The 20,000-nt window shown below is 37.4% G+C and overlaps 1 protein-coding gene across 1 annotated transcript in view; it reads left to right on the top strand.

Annotated features, from left to right (window-relative positions):
* Cntn4 (contactin 4) overlaps positions 1–20,000 on the top strand; it is a 952,979-nt gene that overhangs the window by 232,598 nt on the left and 700,381 nt on the right. The window contains exon 3 of the mRNA XM_032906003.1: positions 370–425. The gene's annotated coding sequence lies outside the window, so the exon portion shown is untranslated. The remainder of the gene's footprint in view (positions 1–369; positions 426–20,000) is intronic.

The following is a 20,000-nucleotide window of genomic DNA, read 5'->3' as shown; positions in this document are numbered from 1 at the left end:
ATGTACACATGTACCTAAAACAAATAAGCAAAACCCTATACAAGACAAATAGAGGCTTTAGTTTCATTATTTTTAAAGCTGTTTAATGTATACCCAATAATCTTTTGATTGAATCCAAACACTACAAAATACAAAATATTACCAACTTCTATGGACATTCACCTGACTTGAAGAAAGTCTAAAACTGACAAGTCAAGACATTTGGTTACCAAGACACAGCAGAGGATGAAACCTGGAAGCTAAAACCAGCTGTATCTAATTTTTATCTTTTTCCTAATTGAATTTTAGAAGGGATAATATAATAAATGTGGACTGTGTTCAAGCCCAGGCTGAACAGTGTGTTAATTTGTGCATTTGTTTCTATTGTAGGGATTATTGACACAGAGTAAATCCATAGTATATGCCTCTCCGAACTGTCCTGAAAGGTAAGCTCCCTTTTAGGGATGGGTTTCTTGTCTATATTTCATTTTCCTTAGTATCCTTAGTTTTTATGGAAACGTAGAAAGCAAGTCTTTTCGAAATAAAACCACGAATTCCTTTTACTTGTTTTTATAACGTTGTAGTTAATTAAGTTAGCGAACTTACATAAATTAATGCTGAAACCGTGCAACAGAGACCATTCCCATTTCTCTGGAGAAGATACTTGGGGTACATTCTCTGGTACTCAAACTACTTTGGCAGTTCATAAACAGTATTTTACACTGTGGAAAAGGTATTTGGGATAAATTTCTTCACCCTTTTGGCGAATAATTTTTTAAGACAAAAATGATTTTAGCAACAAAGTAAAATATTAATTAATTTTTGAAAATGTGTCTGTCTAGAAGGAATCATTTTACATGATAAAAGGTATACAGTGAAGTTTACCAACTGTCCTATTTAGGCTTGCTAATGCTGTAAAGAGACATCAGGAGCATGTCAACTCCTAGAAAGGAAAATATTTAATTGGGGATGGCTTATTCTTCAGAGGCTTAATCCATTATGGTCATGGAGAGAAACTTAGCAGACAAGGTCCTGCAGAAAGAACAGAGATTTCTGCATCTTGCTCCACAGGCAACAGGAGGGACTGAGCCACACAAGTGTAGCTTGAACATCTGGAGACTTCTGAGACTGCCCCAACAGTGACGTGCTTTCTCCAACAAAGCCACACCCATTCCAGCAAGGAAACACTTCCTAATGGTATCACTCAAGCACCATTTATGGGCACCATTCCTATTCAAACTACCACACTAACATTTAGCAATAAAGGCCTTTCATATTAAAAGACATTTTACTAATTATCTTAATAGATGACAAAATGGCTTTGTGCTTTATATACAACCCTTGAGAGCAAGATTGAGTCATCACCCCTGTTTGATTCTTCTACCTTCTGATCATCTAGTTTTCATTTTTTTGCTTTCTATTTATTCTCACCTAGCACCTGACTTCAGCCTCCTCCTTATACAAAGACACACAAACAGATGCACTATGAATTCTTGGCACACTTTGTAAGTTTCTGTGGTGAAACAAACATCATTGGTGTAGTGCCTGAATGGACCATTCGGTTTTCCCTACCATGTGTTCATCAGCTACATGGAAATTCATTTTAGTCTTGTGTTCACTGCACATTGTTTAAATGTGTGCTCCAGTATTAGAGTAGATAGCCTCATTCTGTGACACATATTTGTCCATCAGAGAGAGAGAGAGAGAGAGAGAGAGAGAGAGAGAGAGAGAGAGAGAATTTGTCATAGCCTTTTGTCATATCAGCTTGCTTCATTGATATTGCAGATATAATTTAGCCCGTACCAGAGAAATGGAGGAAGCTTATGCTCTTTCACTGAAGATTGTACAGATACGTTTATCTTCCCTTAAGCTATCTCAGGAATTAAAATACAACAGGAAATGAACTTCTAACCATGTTACAGGATAGGTATACCTAGAATTTCCTATACGTAAAAAAGCCTTACTCAAAGGTCAGTTAAGGTATGACTTCATACATATTAAATATATATATAGAAGTAGGAAATATAAAGATAGTTAGTTAATGGTTTCTTGGGAACAAGGGGACTGAATAGTGCCTGGCTTTTCCTTATGACAAGGTTTTTATTTGGTACTAGTAAAAATGTTCTAAATATAATACTACTGATCATTTCACAAACTTGTAGATACACTAAAGGTTCAATAGTTGTCTCTGAGTGGTGGGTTTTATTACATACGAATCGAATTAGTAAGGTAATATGGAAATTGTATTCTACGTAGACAAATTTCATCTTCAGCTATCACAGTATAAGAGATATATAATAAATTCAGCAGACGCTTTCTTTCAAATCAGTTCAGTGTAGCTTCCTGAGCGTTCTGACCTGTCTGTTCTCCAAGACCAAAGAGCAAATCCAACAGCTGATAGGATCTGTGGTTTATAGAAAGGATACGAATGATGGAGTGAAGAGAGACATGTTGATAGTGCAAATACTTTACCAATTGCTGCTTCTAGACTCAGTTTCCTAAGAACTAAAACATGAGAACAGCAATAGTGATTGTGTAGGTTAATGAAGCGTGAATGCCAAGTTCTTGCTGTGGTGCCAGGCACTGTGTAATTGAAACTTTTATAATTACTGTTATTCAGTTGTAAATATTAGGCTATATCATTAGATTCTTGGCAGTTACACTGATCCACTGTTGGTTTTTCTCTTACTGGCATCTTGGCCAGAAAGAAAAGAATGGCTAGAATTTCTGTTCGTTCTTAATGAATTCAATCAGCCCCTGTGGGACTTTTGATGTAGCAGAGAAATATTTAACGAGAAGCAGAATTTATATTTGCTCTGTGTTTCTCTTCATAGCTGGTGGAGCCTTTGCTAGTAGAGGTAACATTACCTGTGCTGAGAGATGCATTAACATACCAAGAGAGAAATGTTAGAACGCTGAAAACACATCCCTGTAGCCTGTGTTTCTGTTGCTACGGAATGCAATTTAGGCTACTGCCAATAAGAAAATAGCCTGCTGCCTGATAATGTACAATTTACTTGTCTATCAATTTTATTGTTTATGATTTTTCTTTTCAGTAACATTGTAAAGAGCTTTAAAAAATTTTTTATCCCCTTCACATTCTGATGACAGCCCCCCTCCCTCCTCTCTTCTCAATCCTACCCTTACAAATCCCTTTCCCCATTGCCTCAAGGGGATTCCTCTTTGGGTACTACCCCACCATGAGGCTTCTAGTCCCAACAGGTCTAGGCACACCATCTCCTACTCAGGCCCAGACAGGCAGTGGGGAAGGGGATCTAATGACAGGGAACAGAGACATAGACAGTGCTGCTGCACTTGTTAGGGGCCCACATGAAGACCAAGCTATACTTTTGCTACAAATTTTTAGGCGGTCTAGGCCTAGCTCCTGCATACTCCCTGGTTGGTGACCCAAGCTATATGAGTCCCTGTTGTCCCAGGTTAGTTGACTCTCTAGGTCTGCTTTCAGTTTCCTTGACAACTCTGATTCTAAATTGTTCACTTATATCCCCCAACTCTTCCACAAGACTCATCTGATCTACCTGGTGTTTGGCTCTGCGTCCCGACATTTGCCACCATTTGCTGCTGGATGAAGCCTCTGAGGAGACAGTTATGCTATGTTTGTTTTTAGAAATTCAGATTAAAAAGTCCTAGTGTTGCAAAATAATGCATATACATATTCTGAGGTGCTTATTTAAAAGATTACAAATAATACATAGAAATTGTTCATCATAGTCATGTCTCGATGGATTATGTCCCCTGATTCTGTTCCTGTTGTCTACTTTTCCTTAAGGATAATGGGAAATGTTGCATTGAATGGTAATCAGGAGGATTGGGTTCATTTATTTTCTCTACAGTGATCTTCAAGAAGCCAAAATACTAGAGACTCTAATAGGATTAATGGTGCCATGAGAAATAAAATAGCTAAGTGCCCTTCAGGATTGAGTTTGATATTCCTTGGCGGAAAGAGATAGCATAGACATGAGACTAAAGTAATGCAATTATGCTCTAAAAAGTGAAAGAATGCCATAAACAGAGTTGTGGTTGTACCTTACTCTGGACTTACCTGGCCCTTGACTTGCCAAGTTGCCATGTGCTGCTAGCTATCTATTTGTATGATAGATTGATCTTTTCTCATTATTGTATGATTTATTGCTTCTCAATAATTCTAACTTTTACAAAGATTTATTTTGCTTATTTGTGTGTGTGTATGTGTGTGTGTGTGTGTGTGTGTGTGTGTGTGTGTAAGTATGTGTATACATATGTGTGTGTGCCCAAACAGAAGGCAAAAGTGGTGTCAGAACTCTAGACTGAAGTTACAGGCTTTCCCACTGAGGCTCAGGATGCTGGGATCTGAATTGAGGTTTGCTTGATTGAGCATCATGCTCTTCAACTTCTGAGTCATCTCTCTAGGCTCCCGATTTTTTCTCACTTGTATTTATATATATTATGATGTTGAATTTGATTTATTTCACTTTACCGCAGTCTGACACTGACATTTTATTTTGTTTGCAACATCTTATAATTCTTTCCAGGAAGTTATCTTTCAATAGCATGTATCTTTGTAGTCTTTTATTTTTTTAAAAAAATTATATTTGCTTGCTCTAACTTTAATTTGTGAAATATAAGCTATTCGTTCTTTGATGACTTTTCTTGTGTCTCCGTGTGTCTTTGTTTTTCTTTTGCATCACTGAATTTTCGTTAAAATACTCTATGAGTGGCTCTTCTGTTGCTGTGATAAAAAACCATGCCCAAAAGCAACTGAAAGAGGATATCTTGGTTTACAGTTCCAGAGGGGTGAGAGTCGTTAGAGCTGACAGAGGCACGGCTGCAAGCAGCAGGCTTGGTGGCAACAGCAGGAAGCTGAGAGCTCACAATCTGAATCAGAATACAAAGCAAGCAGAGCAAGCAAGAAGTGGGTTCAGCTTGTAAACAGTCAAATCCCTTCCTCTAACACCAGGCCTGCACCCACCCCTGCTTTGTACTTTTGACGTGAAGGCATCCCTCTCTAAGGTTCATCTACCTCTGGACAGCTCCATAAACTGGGAACCAAGTGTTTAACTGCCAGAAACTATAAGGGATATTTCTTAAGGAAACTGCCACAAACACTGTATTATTTTGGATTTATCTGTTTATTTCTAGTTTTGGTTGGTGTCTTAGTTAGGGTTCCTGTTGCTGTCATGAAGCACATGACCTAAAGCTAGGTGAGGAGGAAAGGGTTTACTCGCTTATACTTCCATAGTCTGTGCATCATCCGAGAATGAATGCCAGGACAGGAATCCCTATAGAGTCAGAAGCCAGAGGTAGGAGCTGATGCCCAGGTCAAGGAACAGTGCTACTTACTGGGTTGGTCACCATAGCCTGTACAGCCTGCCTTCTTAAAGGATCTAAAACCACCAGGGAAATACCACTCACCATGAGCTGGGACCTCCCTCATTGATCACTAATTAAGAAAATGCTCTACATTGAATATTTGTGATAGAGGCATTTTCTCAATAGAGTTTCACTCTTTACAGATAACACTACCTTGTGTCAAATTGGCATAAAGCTAGCCAGGGCAGTAGGCTTAATCAAAATTTCATCTTAATAGAGCCAGATTTAACAGTGATTTCTAATATGACCCCAAAAATTTTAGCTACGCAGCTCCTCAAATTTCTAAGTAATCATTCCATAAATAGCCTTTAAGTTCAATTTTCTTCTAGTGATTGTTATTGTAACACTTAATATTGTCAATGCTTAAATTCTATTTGTTTTTCTACATACGTGCCAGATTATTATTTTATGTGCATGTATTATTTTATGAAATAAATTATCTATCTACATGTACACCTGCACGACAGAAAAGGGTATCCGATCACATTATAGATAGCACCATGTGGTTCCTTGGAATTGAACTCAGGCCCTCTAGAAGAGCAGCCAATGCTCTTGGTCGCTTAATCATGTCTCCAACCCACCAGATTAATTTTAATTTCTTTTAAAAATCAACTTCCCTTGACTTTCAGTTTATTTTGTTCAAAATTTTCAGTAATTACTTTAGTGGGTTGTATTAATAGTAACCTTTCTTTCTATACTATTGAATGCAAGCTTTACCATTATTATTTTTGAATACTATTAAGATAGGTTTGGAATCACTATGTGTCAGAATGTTTTTTTGTTTGGTTTTGTTTTGTCTTTGTCAAAACAGTCATGATATTGCTGCACTTTATTCTACCCTTTCTTGGGAAAGAAAATGAGATGTGTTACTTGTCAAACTTATGTGTTTATGTATGATCTGCCCTTTTCATTCTTTTGAGGGTTTTCTCTGTATGATTTGAGGCATGCTTCTTCGTATGACACATTGGAATACGCATATACCACCTTTGGTACTTTAATTTCAGTCTGAGGACTGTCAGGAGCCATCTGGGAAAGGCAAAGGCTAGGAGGTGAACTTACGGGAGATAGCCCACCTTTTTGCATGGACCAAGACAGGTGAGGTCTGGGAGTCAAGGTCCCAAAGAGACTTCATCTCAGAATTGCTTTTGGAAGCTGATATGCCGTTCATGTCATTATTAAATTAAAATAGTAAACTCTTGGCATTTGAGGAAGTTTCCTGCAGATCAATAGAATGATAAACTTTCATGAGTTAATGTTTTGATGAATAGATGATTTTTATAGAGTTCCTGGTTTGATTCAAATAATCTTAGGAAGGAAGTTTTAAGAGATGTTTTAGTTGTTTTGCTAGGGTGATTAACTTAAAATCAAGAATAGAATAATAGTAAATGCAGTGAACTTTCATAAGTACACTAAGAAGAAAAATAGGATTGGAAGAAATTTGTGTTTAAGGACAAACATTCATTCTGGGTCAGAAGACACAGGTGTGGATTATGATAAAACAAGGCTATGCAAACCTATAATAGACTTTGAACTTATAATAGACTTACAGAATGAAACACTGCTTTGAACTTAATATGAACATCCTTTTGTAACTACTGTTTTGTGTAACATTTTATCTGTGAGGTAATTTTCTAAGAACTTTTGTCCATAAAAAGCCAGAGAAAACAAATGAAGATGATGGGTTTTGAGTTTTGGGGTCTGTGCCCCATCCATCCATCCATCCATCCATCCATCCATCCATCCATCCATCCATCCATCCATCCATCCAAATGTACTGGTGTAGTAGTTTTCCTCTACATCTAGTGTGTGGTTTCAATGTGTTTCCTTCTTTCTTTTCTGGTAAACAAAGGATTAATCGGCCTGATCAGTGAAGACTCCTTGATGACTGGCCAGAAGAAGGAGCTCTAGCAATATGTCCTTTATTTAATGACCCCCCCCACACACACACTCTTAAACAACAGGTGTTAATTGCTTTGAAGCCATTGATTTCTGACCCCAAAATAATGAAGAATCAAGGAGATTAAATACCATCTATAAAGCTTTACTCTCTCAAAACTATGCTTGGTCCCTCTGCCACAAACCATCCACAGATGCTTTTCAGAGAGAACCTGTGTTTGGAAAGGCTCCTGGCAGAGGATATATTCATTTTTCAAGTTTTAGAAAACCCCACTCATTTTGTATTGACATTCTCCCATTATTTTTGTTGCCATTTTCTGCATATTTCACATACATTTTGAACCCATAATGCTATGATCCATAAATTTTGTATATTTTCTGTCATTATCATTTTTCATTTCCATTTTGCATAGGAGGTAAATGCCTCAGTTCTGCCAATGTCTTAATTGTTTCTTCACCAGTGTTTCTTCTGGTTTTGACCACAGTGTGTCTTGATTGTTGCATTACGTAGTTCTCAGAACAACAGGTACGGTTTTGTTTTGTTTTGTTTTTGTTTTTGGCTTGTTTGTTTTATCCCATGCTACTTACTTAAAAATGTTGATATCTAACTTTGCCCACTGTATCTAATTAAGTCCACATGCTGATAAAGCATTATCAGAGAAATTTTCATCTTTTGACAGAGATCTTGAGAGATCGTGAACTGAACCTGGCAATTTCTTTCTGAAATCAACTCATGAAGTATTTGTTTGAATTCCATTATGAATCTACAATGTCATGACTCCACAGATAGCAAGAATTGTCTAAACATACAGCAGAAAATAAAGAAAACCTTAGCATATATGAAACCACTGAATGACTCTGCTAAACTTCCACTTGTCTAAAACATTCCATCATTATTTTTGTGTTATAGGTTTTATAAAAAAAATTGATTCATAAGCTTTATTTCCATTTAAACTATTATTCAATTTATTAAGGATTCATTTTTTTTCCTTTGTAGTTCTCTATATTCAATTTCTTGTGAAGGTCATTAATCATTATTTTTCTGTGCATTTTTACTATGCCATCTGTCTATTTTTTAGCATTTCCCCCATAGACAGTTTGTAGTGTTATATCCTGAGCTCATTTGTGGCACAGTTGTTTCTTTTCATTGTTCCTGTGCTTTGTATTTATTGCCCAAAGCATAATCGTGCTTTTGCTTTTGTTACTGATTTAAGATCTAGAAAGTCCAGGCTAGTATGTTCATTAACTTACTACACCTCATGAATGTTTACATCAAAGTTCATATATTCATGCTTGACCTCAAAGCTTTGGACTTCCAACTTAAGGGAAGGTAATATACTTCTTCATTTGGCAATGTGTGTTGTTCTTCTGGTTTCTGTTATGGATTGAAGGGCTCTGTATTCATTCAAGAAGTCATATCCATCCCCTTGTCTTCCAAGGTTGTGTCTCCTCTACCTTTTTAGATGTCAATACCCTGAACCACTATCTCTTAGTTATACAGCACGAATCAAAATATATATTGTGAGGGTGGTAGTTCGAGAACAGGGTTTTTCTGTGTAACAGTCCCAGCTGTCCTGGAACTCTGTAGACCAGTCTTGGCTCAAACTTAGAGAAGTACCTACCTTTAATTCCCAAGTGTTGGGATTAAAGGCATGGACCACCACTGCTAACTCACTAGACTGAAAAGCACTGCTCAGATTTGAATTTCATAGTTCTTTTATGACAGTTTCAACGTAGTTTTGTTTTATTTAAGCATCTAAATTTTTAATATCTTTGGTAGCTGAAGGTGTAACTCAGTGTTAGAATGCTTGTCCAGCATGCATGAGGTCCTAGGTTTGATGCCTTACACAAAAAATAAATGAGTAAAGCACTAAGTCTAGTTTAATTGTCCCATAACTTTTACTATTTACCCAAGTTAAGCAACCAAAGACATACCAAAATAATGAGTTCTCCAAGAGAGGCTAAGTGAACCAATCATTTTTTTCCCTTCATCTTTATTAAATTGAGAGTTTCTTACTTACATTTCAATTGTTATTCCCTTTCTCAGTTTCCAGGTAAACATCCCCCTAACTTTTCCCCCTCCCCTTCTATCTGAGTGTTCCCCTCCCCATCCTCCCCCATTCCGCCTCCCCCAACAATCACGTTCACTGGGGTTCAGTCTTAGCAGGACCAAGGGCTTCCCTTCCACTGGTGCTCTTACTAGGCTATTCATTGCTGCCTATGAGGTTGGAGCCCAGGGTCAGTCCATGTATACTCTTTGGGTAGCGGCTTAGTCCCTGGAAGCTCTGGTTGTTTGGCATTGTTGTTCATATGGGGTCTCAAGCCCCTTCAAGCTCTTTCAGCCCTTTCTCTGAATCCTTCAACGGGGGTCCCGTTCTCAGTTCCATTGAATCAATCATTTTTATCAAAATTACTTGCAAGGACAGAATGAGGGGTTACTGACAGGAACATAATCAACTCAAAGGCAGGTCCATCAAGAAGATGATCCAAGCATGTGTGATGACTCGGAAAAGTTGCATCTGCTGCGCTCCCTACACAATGCACTGGTGTGACCTGGAGACAGCCCCCTTTCCGAGACTGCTGTTGCTAACCTTGAGAAAGAACTTTGTGGATCCTTTGTAGCTTTCTGATCTTCCTGAGACTTACAATTTTTAAGAGCTTATTTCCTCTTTCCAGGAGGGAATGTTGAAATTTGGGAGAAATATTTGCACAATAATTTTGGGAATTGTGTTTTAATTTTTATGTGTTTGCTAATCTACATTAGATAAGTCATGTTTTACAAACTGGAAGTTCTGAACATCAACTTTGTAATGCCCCTGAAAAGATTTTCTGACTCTATTAGTTACTGTGATCTCTAAAACATCTTTCTTTATAAACTAATGGCAAAAAACGAAGAAGGAATATCATACTTTTATTTTACTTTTGCTTTGATTTCAAGCAGTTGTTCTACATTAGAAAGGCTGTTCAACGATGCTAGACATAAATTGTCCACCTGTTGACCACCCGTTGACCTGGAAACGAAAGGATGATGTTTTGCTGGGGCACACATGTGAAAGTGGACACAGGTAGGAAAGGCTAAGCCAGACTTGTGAAGGAACTTCTAGCCGAAGCAGACACAAAAGAGAGGATGATCCATTAAGGCAAACATGTGAAAGCACGTAAGATAAAGGATTCTTTGCTAACAACATGCATGTATTGGTCCATCTTACATTGAGTTGTTGAACTGCATTTGTCAGGAGACCACAGAGAGAAGCACACCCAAATCTTCTGGTGGTGTGCTGCAGTTTGCTGTCACTTCCTTGGACTCAGGCTGGTTGGATGCAAGTGCTGAGGCAAAGCCCATGCTGAGGCCAGAGCCATGCTGGGACAAGGCACGTGGAGAACACATGATGTTTGGAGGGTATAAATAATAGGACTTCTCGGAGTGATGGAGAGAGTGCTTGGCTTACTGGTACAGCTAGCTGTGCAACACTTGTGGGTCTTGTATCTTCCCTGATCTTAGTTTCCCTGAGAGAGGCACCACTGAGAAGTTATCCTCGTGTTTCTCTTTGTCCCTACTGCTGACTTGAGGTGATGAGGCCTGACTGTCTCTGCCTGCTCATGTCACCTTATTGCTAGCCCCACTCTATGGAACTGGACTGCTAGTGTATCCATAAAGTGTTTGCAAATGGATCGAGCTGCCACTGCCAGCTAACCTGTGAACTCAACTGCTGATTTCCAGACAACACAGACAGGAGTTGCTCTTAAGAACCTTTCTAAACAATCCCACTTCTCTGTATCCTTTCTTTTCCACTAACTCTGGTGGGTGGAGGGCTACAAGGATAACGTGTTTAAGAACCATCATTAAAGATAAGGTTTAAAAACCTTAAAGTTATAATCTGTAACATGAGAAACCATAGTTAGTACCTTAAATAAATGCATTCTTTCCCTAAACTTAGCAAATCTAGATATGACAATATTTTAAGAAAGTTCCTACACCATCCTAAAAATTTTTATATTCAATATTTTGATTATTTTCCACCGAATATTTTTGGTGATATTATTAAAAAAGATGTGTCACTACATCACTTTCAGAAAAGAAAAATATTATTTTACCGAGCCTACAGTTGAATGAGTTTGGGCTTGCTGTTTGATAGCTCTCAAGAGGTGGTATTAACATAAAATTTTTGCTGATTTCTCTAAGATAGAATTTTAGTTGGCCTGCCAAAATGAACTTATGTTACTGATTTCTACATGCAGAAAAGTAAATCAAGATGCATTTTACCTTGTCATATTTCAGTTAAGATGCATGCACCTTGTCAAAATAACAAAAGAACATTTTACAAATCTTCTAATCCATTTCCTGTAAAATAAAGGAGTATATAGATCATAAAATATATACTATAATTCCTTTTTAAAAGTACTCTTCCTTTAGCATAACCAAAAACTGCCAAAATTATACTCATAGATACATTATTTGGCTAACCTTTGCAGAGACCTGAACTTGCTCTTCAGCACTGAAAAATAATAAAATAAATAAATTATAAAATTAATGAAAACCCACAAAATCACAGTCACAGTAATATGAGTGTTATGAGGTAATACTCACTGATATAACCCTGGGAGATAGTTATTTTAATCAACTCATGCTTTGAGATTAAGTTCTAAAGGACAGTCACAATAGACATGGTAACATGAATGGAGGAGGGCCTTCACCAAACAGAGGTACTGAGGAAATCTGAGGGGAGACAATGTTTCCTCAGAAAGAGACCACCAATAGCCAACAGTCAATAGGCAATAGTCAATAGCCAATAAAAAATGCCTGAAAACATAAAGGAAATTAAATTCATACAGACTGAGCAGGTCATACTTATTTTTTAGGAATATATATATATATATATATATATATATATATATATGAAGAACAATTAATGGAAACAGAGGCTATGTGTTTGAAAAGGAACAGGGAAGGGTAGATAGGTTTGGGAGGGAGGGAAGAAAAGATAGAAATGATGGAATTAGAATCTATAATATAGATATTTTAAAAGTGGTGGGAAGGAAAGAAATACATTAAATTCAGTGAATTTTGCAGCCTTTTGCATAGAATTGGAGCTGGGAATGTATTGCCAACACCATCATGGCTTTGTTTTTGCCTGCCTGTAAGGTTGGATAATATTTACCAGTAGAGATACGCAGAGGAGAAGTGCAACAAGCTTTGAGGTAGAGTGTTGTTGAGCCAATATAAGAACAGAGAACAATAAAACAGCCAACCAGAGACAAGCTACAGAAATTTGAGAAGCTTCAGCCTGGGAACTCGCCTTGCAACATGAAAGACAAACAGCAGTCAACTTTATCAGAAAAGGGTGAAATAAGAGTGAGGCGGTGTTCAAGATTCTCTAAAGCTGCAGGTTGGACAAGGAAGAGTTAATCTACCTTGCCTACTGAGATCTGTTTTGGGGTGACTTATGCACTTGCTTCAAAGGTCAAGAACTGACTGTTTCAGATAAGTGATTGGGTATTTTTACCTTTTCATCCACCTTTGAAAGAAAGAAAAAACAATTAGAGATACAAGGAAGGCTAACTAGATCCTTAGTAGGAAAGTGAAAAGTTTTTTTAAGAACATTGTGTTTACACCTTCTTCAAAGTCAGTGGATTCTGTGTCCCAGGGCATGGCAAGATTAACCACGCTGGTAATGGCAGAATATAATGTATCTCCAGAAGTAATGTTAAGACCTTGACAGAACAGGGATTTAAAGAGCTAGTGGTTAAACAAGCTGCTTAATAATCTTCACCTACACTCTGCAGGGTAAACAAAAACATCCACTAAGGGTTTGATGGCAATGAAATAAAAGGAACATCAAAGTGTGCACACAGACAGGCCTAATGTAAATAATTTGAACAAAAAGAGGCAGATAATTGCTGAAAGCACAGCTTATGTGCAGAAGATAAAGAAATGGTAAATATGCTTAAAGAAGAAAATGGATTGAAATTCATGACGTGTTTCTTCAAGGCACATGCAAAACCATAAGTTGCTGAGGGCCTATATCCTGCCTAATGCCTCTTCCTTCATTCTATGTTCATGAAATCCTTAGAAATGTATATCCCTCTGTCAATATTTAATTGATGATTGCAAATTGAACATAATATGTAACTGTCTTGGTATTTCATTAGTCATTAATCAGAACAGTGGAACAACAAACAAAAAAAGAGGGAAGAAAGAAAGAAAGAAAGAAAGAAAGAAAGGAAGGAAGGAAGGAAGAAAGAAAGAAAGAAAAAAAGAAAGAAAGAAAGAAAGAAAAGAAAGAAAGAAAGAAAGAAAGAAAGGAAGGCAGGAAAGGAGCAAGGGAGGAAGACAGACAGACAGAAGGAAAAGAAAGAAAGAAAGAAAGAAAGAAAGAAAGAAAGAAAGAAAGAAAGAAAGAAAGAAAATGAAAACAGAACAAATAGCACCAGCATCAAATTCTGTGGATCATCAAATTTTAATGTTTGAAGCCATTACATTCTTTATTGTTATAACAGAGCCTAACTCATCCTAAGTAACACAATTCCACAGCATATGACGTAGCCTGGAATGAAAATGGCCCTGCTTATGCCCTTAATTTCTTCACAGTGTAGTAGAACCATGTTTTAGCAATGCTGGCTGTGATGAGGCCTGATATTGACTTTTCCTCCACCACAATGATTTTCTAGATTAAATTTGCTTACTGCAGAAGTACCAAATCTGTACAGTACTATTTCACCCATGAATATGAAATTGTTTAATGAGTAAGTTGGAAAGATTAAATTCAGAGAGCATTGTAAGTAAAATGTATCCTGGATGCCTTCCCTGCCAAGAGTGCCATTACATCTTAGAGGAAACAGGTTTAGAAATGGTTCTTTGTTACAAAGTTATATAAACGTCTTGGCATATAGTGTATAAAGAATAAAATTTACTTCTCCAAATGTGTTTTCCTCTTTAGGGAAGAACAAAAGCGACAATTCCAGCACGAAAGGATGAAGTAATATTTTATTGTATGTGACAGTCACAGAGAACATACAGTGAACATGTACAGAAGCAAATGGTTCATTATCTCTCTGGCTTGGGGAGTCTAAAAAAAGGAGAGTTAATAAGATCAGACCTAAGAAAGAAGCTGGGGATGGAGGAATTAAGGTGTAGTGGTACAAGGGCACATGGTTTAGACTTATTGATTCTTGAGGTTTATTTTATAGTAGGTAGCTATAATTGGCATGCATAAACTTCCTAATAACTAACTTCCCTTTAAATTTGTTATCACCCAAACATGGTGTTACTACATTTATACTATGTAAGTTTTATTTTATCATTCTAATTGTATGATATACATGACCACACGACACCATGCCATACAGTATTATAAAAAAACCATTACTTGTCATTTTAAAATAATGTACTTTAAAACAAAAGATGAAGTAGTCAATAAATTACATAGTTTGAGTGCTATTGCTTAAACACTTTTGAGATTCTTTTAATCATATCTTCTTTAGCAATTATGGCCAAGCCCAAAGGCAGATTCTAACGTTTCTCCACATTATTGTTTAAGAATTTGAGTTTGAGTTCACTTACATAAGCTTCCCCAAATCTCTCTTGTCATTCTCTAATAGAGTTAGGATCAAAGACACTTCATGTGTGTTCTAGGGATATAATGGGAAATTATTGCCTTTGAACAGAAACTTGGGGCTCTTGCACTGAACTAAGTACAAAAGGAGGTAATGTTTACAGATGTTAAGAAATGTACCTGCTGGGGTGATATCGAAGTTCCCCAAACTCTCATCTGTTAGAGGACTAACAGAGCTCTTTTATCTGAGAACCTGATGTTAGCAAGAGACATTCATACAATTCTGCCTTTGGTTGGGGCTGTAGGAAAAAAATGCACTTTGCTGAAAATAAGCTGTTGACTGCTTACATGGGTTTCTGTGGCATGCCAACTCTTCCTGCCAGCCTACTCTTCCTTATCAAAGAGCTAGAAGCTCCAAGTGAGGTGAGAATCCCACTTGACAAGCAGACATAGCCATTTGGGGAATATACAAATTAAAAGGCTGAGATAGAAATAGGAACATTAACAGCAGGGAATGTCTTGGGGATACACTGTGTCAGATTGCATCCAGGAGCTGGGAGAGTAAGTGAGTCATCACCTTCCAAAGGATAAACCCTGCTGTGTTAGCACTTGGACAACCTCTGAGTCTGTAGTAGTTATTTAAAGTTGCCAGGGTTGGCTTTAATACAGGCAAGCCTATACTGCTTAGCAACAGCTTTCAACCGTGCACAGTAGGCCTGCACTCCCTGTTGTTTCAGCATTTCTCCCAACTTCTAACTTGTAAGTCAGGCATGGTCATAGGACTTTGTTTTTTTTTTAAAGTAAAAATACAGAGATGAAAAAAAAAGATATCTTGCATAGGTCATCCAGTGGTTCTCACAACGAACTACATAATTGTGATGGTGAGTTTTTTCTGGTCTTTATCAAAATATGCAGTGTATGTATACTGTCATAGATACAGCTGATCTCTGTTTGCCAAGAAATCCTAATTATGACAAACAAAAGTCTCAATTAGTTTACTAGGAAAATATTTATAGATACCACATGGATGGAAGGATGGATGGATGGATGGATGGATGGATGGATGGATGGATGGATGGATGGATGGATGGATGGATGGATGGTGGGCTGGTAGATGGATGGATGGGTGGATGGATGGATGGATGGATGGATGGATGGATGGATGTGTGGATGGATGTGTTGTGTCAGGAGCTCTGATTATGTGTCTGGGTTTCTGGACTCTGTCTGCATGCAGCTTATACCTACCTACACCATATCCTTCCCTCTGTGCATTCATCTATCCACTCCTCACTTCTTTCTACTCTCTCTCTACTTACTTGTTCCACTCCCACTCTTGTACTTACCTAAGCCCTCCCATTCTTGTCATCTTCCTGTTCTCTTTTTCAGTCTTCACTTTAGTATGAACTACTTGACAATTTATTATGAACTTGCTGGCATTCCCAGCTCTGTATTCCCATGACTCTTTGGCACCCTTCTTCAGGAATGATTTAGCTTCCGTATCTCAATAAAAAGTTCCACTGGGAAAAACGTCAAGTTGATTTGTGGTGCAAGGAGAAAGTAGAATTCCCTTGTACGCGGGGCTGTGGATAATTAATGCATCTGTGAATTATTTACTCTTGCCTTGTTATGACTACACAGGCAAGGGAAAGAACTGGAAAATCTCATCATAACTCATGGGTTCAAAGGGTATTGAACCCATTAGGTTGGGAAATGGGGAAAGGTATGGAACAGTTCTATTTCTTGTATTAAGAGTGTGCAGTGGACTTTCTGCCCATTTGTCTGGGTATCAGGAAGCAGTTGTCACAGCTTATACCAGGGTCATGTATAACTTTCAGAGGCCTAGTACTAGTGACTTAATCTGTAAGTGAGACTCTACCCCTAAGCCAAACAGCATCACAATCTGGGAACAAAGAACTCTATATTTGTTACACTTACATTGTTTGAATTGAGTACTATGGCCAGAAGAAAATTAAAAAAGAAAATGTTTATTCTGGCTTAGAGTTCCAAAGGGATAGAGAATTCTTCATGGTGATGAAGGCATAGCATGGTGGTAGGCAGGCACAGGAAAGCTGGCTGGTCCCTACAGGAAAGACAAAGGGGGAAAAGAGCAGATGATATGAGTTTGTAAACTCACACCCATACCCAGTGACATACTTCCTTCAACAAGGCTTCACCTCTAAGAGGTTCTCTAAGCTCCCTATCAGTATGTCAACGGGTCAAGGAATTCAAATTGAATATTTCAATAAAAAAAAAGTTAAACAATGTTCTTTTCTAAACAGTTCCTTAGTGACTACATAGCCTGTTGTCCACAGAGCACACTTACATTATCAGTGTCAGAGAAAACTAATTATGACTCTAGAATCACTAGGTTTTATAGAATGGAGCAGGAGAGCTTAACACTCTAATTTTCTGCTTAAGCCTTAAGCAAGATGAATTTCTGTTGAGTTAGGCTCCTTGCTTAAAGACAACGTAGCTTGGATCAGGTTTGAATTAAAAACATAATTCTGTTGTTTCTACCATGTGCCTGGACTGGTATTTACTACAGTGATTCCATGTACCTTTGTTCACCTGAGTAGGAGTTACTGTGTGCATAGCTTTAATTCACAGCCTCTGTCTGTTTTTCAGTTCACACAGGTACTGTGAGCATAAACATATACACAGAAAGACAGATTTATCTATGTTTCAGCCAAGCTTTTGCAAAGCAAGACCAGGCTGCAAAAAGATTGTTGATTGATACTAAATTTTTGACAGCAGGGTATATATTTTCAGCAATAAGATGAGTAACTTGGGCTAAAGGAGACGATGAGAATAAAACTCAGATTTATTAAGGACCTTTCCCGTGATCTGGCTATGTCCTTACTCGGCACTAAAATAAATATTGTCCGATTCCAATTATATGATCCTGGGATGTGTAATATAGCTTTGATTAACTGCTATAAATTGCTATCGTTTTCTTAATCCTGGGTGTGTTTCCCATCATCCTTTATCACCTGTAGATTTAAAATGCTGTGATATTCTTTATATTTCTTCAAGAATACATTCTTAAGATATATATTGCTCCTAGAAGTTTTTTGAAGGATCCTGCCACTCTCTTTTTATGTTCCAAAAATAGTAATTCTACTCATATTATTTGATTTATGTAGTATGTAGAGTAACCAGTGGGTCAGAAAAAACAGTTTGTTCCATGCAATTTCTAGACTCCACAGATGAAGGTATATTGGCTATGAAAAGTCTCTCTCTCTCTCTCTCTCTCTCTCTCTCTCTCTCTCTCTCTTTTCTCCCTCCCTCCTCCCTTCCTTCCTTCTTTTCTTTCCTTCCTCCTTTTCTTTCTTTCTTTCTTGCAATCTATAATACATTAATTTGTATAAATAGATATTTTAGTTTTTCTTTATTTAAGGGAATTTTGTTTATTTACACAATGGGATATCGTATCAATTTGCTACCTGCACTCTACTACTCTATATTCCCCTCTACAAATGCCCCGACTTCGTTTCTTTTTAAATAACCACTAGATCCAGATAATGCTGCCTGTACACGCATGGCTGTGGAGTCATCCACTAGAACGTGGCTATTCTATCACTGGTGATGTCCTTACAAAAGAGCTATTGGTTCTCTTTCTCATCAGAGCTGTCATTTGCCAGAAGTTCTTCAGGAAGGAGGAGGGCCTGGAGATCTTTATGCCAACAGTGGTGAAACTATGGCTGGCTTGAAAATGTGCAGCTTTTGTACAGGTTATCTCTTATGCTTAATATCCCCCATATATCTGGCCCCTATCATAACCAGACAACAGTGTTTCATTGAACATCTACACACATCCTTCGGTCCTTACTTTCTTTCCACTCCTCTTCTGTACTGTTCGTTATTTCCTAGTGGTACCGGTGGTACTTGGTTGATACAGATTTCCTATTTAGAACTCAACCATCGGTCTCTTTCTCTCATCATTTATACGGGCTCATCACTCTGTTGACTGCTCAACGGTGCAACAAAGACTAAACCTGGTGAACAGGTGTTTCTAATTCCCTTACTTTTGGTAGGTGTGACAAAAAAATAATAGTATATCATTTCTATCTACTCAAGATAAACACCATTATACACTTAGCAATTTAAATAATATCTCTTTGTTATTTCTATGATCTTGGACATGGTTGTTTGCCATTTGTATCTCAGTTTTGTACTTGCAACCTTGTTGTAATATAATATAATATATGTATATATATATATATTGATATATACATTATATATACAGGATAATATAATATTATAATTTACAGTATAATGTGGTGAGAGCATATTCAGAGAAACTTAGCAAGTGCTCAGCATTGTAATTGCTTAGCCTGTATTCCCCCTTAAACCATTTCTTGAGACATTGAATATCTATAGGAAAACATGATCATAGAATAATCATTCTGCTGTCTCACCCCTCATGCCTAGAGTGTTCCTAGGTATCTGGCATTAAGTTTTAATAGTAATTACAACTGAGCAATTTATAATATAAATTTGCTGAGGGAAAAAATAAGAAAAGTGTGCTTCCTATAGCTAATTAAAAGTAATTCTAACTGATATACTATTTAATATTCCACACAGCATCACTCCTGCTCTAAGCATAATGTCTGAGTGTTAATGGAAAATAATGGCAGGGCAGATCTGAACTAAAGCACACAGTATATTTTGTGTGTGTGATGTTGCTCCAGGTGTCAACTGATTGGTTATATGAAATGAACAGCAGTTTTTGAATTCTGAAGTTATTGTTCCGTGGAACAAGGTTCTTTTCATAAAAGTGTAATCTATGATTTATCAAGAAACATTGTTGGAGCCTCACGAGGTTGCACATCCCTGTAATTTTATCACTTGTTAGTCTGAGACGAGAGGAAAATTAGTTCAAAACTTCTGTCTCAAAAAACCTAAAGTTCAAGGGAGATAGTGCCGAAGCTTTATCTGCCTTAGGATGAAAAGGAGTTTCAGAATGATTGTTTCAACTTGCACCCCCACCATCAATGGAGGAGTGTTCCTCTTTCTGCATATTCTCGCCAGCATCTGCTGTCATCTGAGTTTTTTATCTTAGCCATTCTGACTTAGTGTGAGGTGGAATCTCAGGGATTTTATTTCCCTGATGACTAAAGATGCTGATAATTGGACATAGTACTACCCGAAGAGCCAGCTATACCACTCTTGGGCATATACCTCAAATATGCTCCAACATAT

Source organism: Rattus rattus, chromosome 6 (genome assembly GCF_011064425.1).
Source record: "Rattus rattus isolate New Zealand chromosome 6, Rrattus_CSIRO_v1, whole genome shotgun sequence".
Taxonomy (NCBI): domain Eukaryota; kingdom Metazoa; phylum Chordata; class Mammalia; order Rodentia; family Muridae; genus Rattus; species Rattus rattus.
This window is presented reverse-complemented; position numbering and strand designations above follow the sequence as displayed.